Raw genomic sequence first — 6574 nt, 5'->3', positions numbered from 1 at the left:
TGGTCCATCCGGGGACCACATTTCGAGAACCACTGATTTAAAGCAATCAAAGAATTTTCTATGGGCAATCAAAGAATATCAAATTGCATAATTTTTTTTTTTTGAGACGGAGTCTGGCTCTGTCGCCCAGGCTGGAGTGCAGTGGTGCGATCTGGGCTCACTGCAAGCTCCGCCTCCCAGGTTCACGCCATTCTCCCGCCTCAGCCTCGCGAGTAGCTGGGACTACAGGCGCCCGCCACCACGCCCGGCTAATTTTTTAGTATTTTTAGTAGAGACGGGGTTTCACTGTGTTAGCCAGGATGGTCTCGATCTCCTGACCTTATGATCCGCCCACCTCGGCCTCCCAAAGTGCTGGGATTACAGGCGTGAGCCACCGCCCCTAGCCTCAAATTGCAGAATTCTTAATACCTTGATTCTCAATATGTGTAACAGTTGCATTTACTTATTAGCCTCTCTCCTCTCTTCAGTCACATTGATTAGAAAATGAATATGTGCTTCTCAATTAAGAATCTTATGGTAAGGCCGGGCATGGTTCCTCACCCCAGTAATCCCAGCACTTTGGGAGGCCGAGGCGGGTGGATCACGAGGTCAGGAGATGGAGACCATCCTGTCTAACAAGGTGAAACCCAGTCTCTACTAAAAATACAAAAAATTAGCCGGGCGTGGTGGCGGGCGCCTGTAGTCCCAGCTACTCGGGAGGCTGAGGCAGGAGAATGGCGTGAACCCGGGAGGCGGAACTTGCAGTGAGCCGAGATCGCGCCACTGCACTCCAGCCTGGGTGACAGAGCGAGACTCCGTCTCAAAAAAAAAAAAAAAATCTTATGGTAAAACAGGAAAAATCAAGAGCAAAAAACCCAAAACAAAGAAACTTCCTGTGCAAGTCTGACTGACATAACAAGAACTTGGCTTGTCAAGTAGGTAGACACAGGGGGCTCCAGAAGCAGAGCTGCTTATTTCTCACTCTACTCCTTCACCATTGAACGCCTTCAGACTGAGAATCGGCCTTGCCTGTGTTTATCTCCAACTAAGTTAGTATTCTGACTCCACAAGAATGTTGTGAAAGCGAAGCCTGGGGAAAGAATGCTATCTTAGTTTTCAGCTAAGTTTTCTTAATATCATACTCTAAAGAGGGAACAAAATCCAGTTCTCACGACCTTAAATGCTGACACTTGTCCAAGAGGCCTAATGAGGGAGAAGCATGCGTCATGCACATTAACAGAACTCAGTGATAGAAATTGGGTTGAGACAAGTGAAAATTTTACCAAGGCCCAATGACTAGTTCTATCTCCTTCAGCAAGATAACATGACAAGAGGAACTTCAGACTTCTGAGAGTTATCTTATTAATCCAAGAAGCACAAATGATGATCTTAGCAATCTAGAGGAAGAGGGTATCACAAGATAACAGGCTCCTGACCAAAATTTCAGTATTTATACAGTCTGTTACTCAACTTACATAAATCAAACTTTTAAAAAAGGCCTCTTCACTATGTTGAAATTGGGTCTTTCTTCCTCAAAGATTGAAGAGAATTTGTGGGGGATGAGGGCGGTGTCTATCTTATAGCTTGTCCCTGGGGTTCAACTGCCAAAATGTTATCAGTCTATGTAAGGATCTCATGATAGGGGCCACCCACAAAAAGCATTCTAGTGAGACTTCAGTATTGTGAGAACACAGGATGTCACATTTCATCAGTAAAACAGCCCAGCTGAGCCCCAGGATTCTGTCCCCAATCATGGCTCCAGTAAGTCTTGTGGCTTCCTTTCTGGTATTGAACTTGAAAGATCAAGGACACAAAAATAGGATGATTTCATAGACTGAAAATATGCTATTGACAAGTATTTGTAATCAGGTTTCCAGTCCAAAATGAATGTTCTCTCACTTGTAATATATATCCCATAACTAGAAATACAGTTTGAAATCATTGGATAAAATTCTTTTTTTCCTAGGAGAAGCTAAAGAAGCATTCAAGATCCAATCAATAATTCTGTGTACCTACACTGGGAAAAAACAAAACAAAACTTTTACTAGTGCAGGTGACTTGGAAGTTACTGTCACTCTTCCCTCCCCTCTAAAACCATCCTATACTGTGAGCTGGTTAAAGTTTACCTTTCTGCAAGAGTTAGTGTTCTTACTAATAAATAACTCATTTATACTTCAGAGACAAAGCTAAAAGGATTTCAGTTCTGCAGGAATGAGGTTTTCAGCTCCCATAAACCTTGCCTGGAGGTACATCACTGCTTTTGTTTGAGGCTAGTTGGTCTACAATGCCAACAGCAACATATGTGCATAGACAGCCTGTGTTCCAGGCATTGAGTACCCACGGCCTCACTTATTATCATAATGTCCCTTTGATTTTTTTGTTTTTTTTTTATACGGACTCTCGCTCTGTCACCCAGGCTGGAGTGCAATGGTGCAATCTTGGCTCACTGCAACTTCCATCTCCCGAGTTCAAGCAATTCTCATGCCTCAGCCTCCCGAGTAGTTGGGATTACAGGCGCCTGCCACCACACCTAGCTAATTTTTGTATTTTTAGTAGAGATAGGGTTTCACCATGTTGGCCAGGCTGGTCTCGAACTCCTGATCTCAGGCAATCTGCCTGCCTTGGTCTCCCAAAGTGCTGTGATTACACGCATGAGCCACAGTGCTCAGCCCCATAATGTCCCTTTGAAGCAGAGGAGAATCAGTCCCTTATAATCCTCGTTATATAAAAAGAAGAAACAAGCATAGAGTGGGAGGTAGGCGGATAAGCTGACTTGCCCAAGATCACCCTGTCGATTGATCTGACTTCATCTGCAACCAGCCACATAGCTTCTCCAAAGCAGGTCGCCAGACAAGGAAAAGTGATTGGGGGTTCAAATAAAACAAATGACTACTCATGCTATAGTTAGCACTATGTGCTGTTCTGAAATCTGCTGTGGAACACCTATTGCACTTTTTATACTATTCACATACATTACCTGGAATACTCCAGTTTTCAACATTGCCTGCTTCAGTCCCTTAAATCATAGAAGTATCCAGACATGCCAATATCATGAGAACCAAACTATATCTTAAACTGTTTTTCCTGTTGAGGAATATGAAAGAACTCTTCATTGTAGCACAGGTCCCAATTTTTGGTGGAATATAGTCACCACAATTTTCATTGTCAATAAATATTGCTGGCTAATTCAGAGGTGACCTGTGGAAGCAACATGTGCTCTAAGAACTCCTGTTTCCACTGTCTGGCATTATTAGTGTGTCCTTACTTAGACTTAGCTCTCCCAGAGAGAGAGCCATCTGCTTCTCTCATTGCACAGTGACTGTGCAATGGTGTTGACTTCTAGAGAAGAGTAGCCCAAGAGCTAAATATTAGAGGTCTTACTGCTTTCCTTAAGTGCATGGCAAGAGAAAGAAGGAAAGCAAGGTGAGAAAAGGACTGACTTGCTTTGCCAATGGCCCAGGACTGGTCCATTTTATAAGGTTAGCACAAAAACCACTCTTTTGAAGTAGATACTGTGTATATCCTGTGTACTTCAAGTCACACCAGCATTCCCTACAATAGAGCTTAGGAATGCTATTTATCTTGTACTCAGGCCAACTGTGTGGCTCTCTACCGAACAGCTGGTTCCCCATCCACCTCTAGGGCTATCTAGTTGACGTATAAACAATATTTTTGCCTCAAAAACACTAACCCCATGGAAACTAACTGTTTCATCCACACACACACACACACACGCACACATACACACACACAAGAAGGAAAAGAAAGATGGGGTTAATTAGGTCAGAAGCAGGAGGAAAAGACAAAACAGGGGGAGCTTGGGGTTTGTAACTGAGATGTGGCATGCATTAGATTTGAAGTCAGGTTACTGAAGCCCCAGATTATGTTCCAAGGTCTAAACAGAACGTCCATTGAGTCTTTGATTCCTAAAGACATTTAGTGCCTTATAAAAGAGCTTAGCTATATCATTATTCCTGATTACCTTAGAAGTAAAACGATATTTTTAAAGTGTTTAGTATTTGTATTCCTCTAGGCTGAATTAGTGAACCACAAGAGACCCAATTTATAGCCACAAAATGAAGATCCAGTGTGGGTCACTGTCTACACACTTTTTGGTAAACACCAGTGTTTCACAATCTATTTCTCGTTATTTTTTTTTTTTTTATCTTTTAAGAGACAGGGTCTCATTCTGTCACCCAGGCTGGAGTGCAGTGGTGTGATCATAGCTCACTGCAGCCTTGAACTCCTGGGCTCAGGTGATTCTTCCTCCTAAGCCTCCCCAGTAGCTGGGATTACAGGTGCATGCCACTATACCCAGCTAACTTGTTTATTTTGTTTTTGTAGAGACAGGATCTCACTGTTTTCCAGGCTGGTCTGAACTCCTAGCCTCAAGTAATCCTCCTGCCTTAGCTTCTGAAAATGTTGGGATTACAGGTGTGAGCCACCACACCTTATTTTTTGTTAATTATATTACTACACATGTTCAGTTCTTTATGGATGAGACACTTCTTACCAGATAACCAATCAGCTAGGGTTACCAAATTGGTAGTTATCATATCCTAAAATTTAGGCTATCATTTTTCTTGGATCAATGACTTTCTATCTCCTTCAGAGCCTTACTTTACCCATCTACCCTAATCTCTTATAATCAAGAGAGCCCCGACTACATATAGACTATGTATTCGTGTTTCTTCCCAAGATGGAAAAAGTGTAACTATTAGACATATTGCATTGTACATCAGCCAAGGAGGTGGTCTTACACATTCTAATAAAAGGGTTTGTGTATTCAACTTAATAGCTAAAACATTACCAATAATAATATATATGTGTACTCTTCCTTGATCAACCTGTTCCTTAAAGTTAGATTTTTAAACAAATCCCTTCTGGGTGCCAGCTTACTGCTAAATCAAGGCAAACAATTATTTCCAACGTTTTGTTAGCATATTTTAAAGTAATTATTTGCTTTATTAGGATGGGAACTCTGGCTGTACCCTCTCACTCCCTGACCCCAGAATTAACACAGCATTTATTTCACAATATTTGTGCAGGTCTTTACTATTGAACCAGGGGGCACACCCATGAATAATACTGATTTCTCTTGGTGGTGACCCAGCCAAAGCATGTCAAAATGAGTACCTATCTATTCTATTACAACAATGGAGGAAAAGAGAAGCATGTCATCAAGATAAAGGACGACAAACTACCACATTACCTTGAAAACAAATCTAAGTATTTGTTGTGTGTGAACACATATCAGTGCTGCTTGTGCAAGAAACAAGGCTTTTGAGCTGGAAGGCAATTTCAAAGACAACACCTGTTTCAAAACAGGGCAAAGAGTTCACAGCTGCATTTTGAAATTTCAGTCTGCACTTTTATTTCGGGATGTTATCCACATAGGCTTAGGAGATGTAAAGAGGGAACAACACAAGAGGACAGATGTGCATGAATCAAGAAATTCTATTTCCTATTTAAAATTCAGAAAAGATTGCTGCTACATACACTAGGATGTTAACTGGGTACACTGATCACAGGGCTTCAATAACCCAAGTAAGTGGCAAGGTGTTGATACACTTGCAGAATATCAACTGAGCCTAGCCGACAGTATCTAAAAATGTCCTGAGCCTAGTCCGATAGTATCTAAAAATGAGATGGGGACAGCAAGCATTCCACTATCTATGGAGGACAAACACTGCCCTCTACTGGCAGACTGTAACTGCTATATAGTGAATATGACGAACATTTTCAACAGTCACTATCATGAGACATAATCAGAAAATAAAAGCTTTTAAATAATTTGAGGCTTTGTATCTAGGGGTCACCAGGATTTTCAAGCAAACCGAAGTATTCAATGAGAAATCTCCTTACTCATTGAAGTTTCCGATTTTCCCCATTAATCTTTGATGTAACTCATTGGACTGGTTCAAGTATCACTGTTACTGGGAGATGTGAGAGAACAGCAAAATGCTCAAAAGCTCAATACTAGGAAGGCTTAAGGGACCCATGTATACCAAAGGGAGCTGGCTTTAGAACGAACAACTGTGATAACTTAAAGCACACAGCACTGATTCAAACCCTTGTTGTACTACATACTAGCTACATCAGGTAACACATAAACCTCATCTTACCTGAACCAAGTTATTCTTTACAATATTGGAAGAACAAACACTTGCCGATCTCACAGTTGTTGGAAAAATTAAATGAGGTAATATGTGTTGCACAACTACAGTGTAGTACTGTATACCAATGTTCATGGATAGGAGTCTAGGTAGCTCCAAGTGTGTTTTAACCTCTCTTCATCTGTTTATCCACTTGTTGGTATTTGAAATCCTTTAAATCAGACTGCATTTCTTCAGCACTGTCCTGAAACATAAAATTGTCTATGTTATCCATAAAATACCTAAGGATTATGAGGAAAAGTAGATAGTTAATGTTCATCCAAATTCAACTTTAACCTGAGACAACTCATTATATTAAGAAATAAATGTATGTGGGCAGGGTGTCTGCACCTGTAATCTGAGCTACTGGGGAAGCTGAAGCAGGACCCCTTGAGTCCAGGAATTTGAGACCAGCCCAGACAACATAGCAAGACTCTCAT

The sequence above is a fragment of the Pongo pygmaeus genome, chromosome 1 (assembly GCF_028885625.2).
Source record: "Pongo pygmaeus isolate AG05252 chromosome 1, NHGRI_mPonPyg2-v2.0_pri, whole genome shotgun sequence".
NCBI lineage: Eukaryota > Metazoa > Chordata > Mammalia > Primates > Hominidae > Pongo > Pongo pygmaeus.
This window is presented reverse-complemented; position numbering follows the sequence as displayed.